At 41.6% G+C, this 1238-nt stretch overlaps 1 non-coding gene across 1 annotated transcript; it reads right to left on the bottom strand.

The window, feature by feature from the left end:
• Positions 1-622: 622 nt before the first annotated feature.
• On the bottom strand, positions 623-694 carry TRNAM-CAU (transfer RNA methionine (anticodon CAU)). The gene has a single exon. It is a non-coding gene; the product is annotated as a tRNA-Met (tRNA).
• Positions 695-1238: the final 544 nt, after the last annotated feature.

The raw sequence follows: 1238 nt of genomic DNA, 5'->3' as shown, positions 1-1238 counted from the left end.
AACCTTAAAAGAATTACCACTTTGGCTTTCGCATTGTACCTACTAAGAAGTTTTTGTATTGCTGGCATGCCACTACTAGGCATGTCAAACATAAGAGTGACGGTTCAGGTTTCGAGGCTATAGATCCGACCACATCAACAAACTCTTTATATTATATTACCACTTTAAGGCTCAGATAATACCTACTAAGATGTTGTATGGCTGACACGCTAGCACTAAACATCTAAAACATAAGAGCGACGACTCTATATTCGAGGATATCGATCTGACCACAATGACACATGTTGTTGCCTCTCTGATCATACCGATTAAAAAATTGCTATTTAGACGAGCGACCAACACGGAACATACAAAACATAAAAGCGACAGCTCGGGATTCAAGGGTATCGATTCAACCACACCGATGTAGACTTTATACCAAAGGCAGGTTTCAATGATGGGACATATGAATTATAGGCCCACCACGCTACCACTGCGCCACTCAAATTATGTAAAGAACTTGAAAATTATTACCAATTTGGCTCTCAGATTGTACCTACTAAGAAGTTGTTTGCCGACACGGCACTACAAAGCATGTCAAACATAAGAGGCTATAGATCCAAGCACACCAACAAACTCTTTATATCAGAGCCAGGTTTCGATCCTGGGACCTGTGGGTTATGGGCCCACCACGCTTCCACTGCGCCACTCTGATTCTTTGGAAAACAACAAAAGGATTACCACTTTGAGGCTCGGATCATACCTACTACAATATTGTTGTATAGCCGACGCGGCATTGATGAACATTTGAAACATAAGCGCGATGCCTCTGTATTCGAGCATATCGATGTGACCACGATGACACATGTTGATCAATCTTTGATCGTACCGATTAATAAGTTACTATTTAGACGAGGCATCAGCACGGAACATACAAAACATAAAAATGACGGCTCAACATATCAAATCGACCTCACCGATGTAGGCTATATATCACATGCACGTTTCAATATTGCGACCTGAGGGTTATATGCCCACCACGCGTCCAGTGCGCCACTCAAATTCTCTGAAGAACGTAAAAAGGGTTACCACTTTGGCTCTCGTATTGTACCTACTAAGACATTGTTGTATTGCCGATTGTTGAGAATCGAACTCAACTTCCCATAGATAGGTTTCACACTAGCTCATGGACATTCCAGGCTAGTTTTGTAAATAGTAGAAAGGAGTTTGCCCTAGCTTAGTTGATATATAAACCGACT

This window comes from Azolla caroliniana, unplaced genomic scaffold (genome assembly GCF_043228905.1).
Source record: "Azolla caroliniana isolate FFs.n. ecotype wild unplaced genomic scaffold, voAzoCaro1.0.p SCAF_5, whole genome shotgun sequence".
NCBI lineage: Eukaryota > Viridiplantae > Streptophyta > Polypodiopsida > Salviniales > Salviniaceae > Azolla > Azolla caroliniana.
This window is presented reverse-complemented; position numbering and strand designations above follow the sequence as displayed.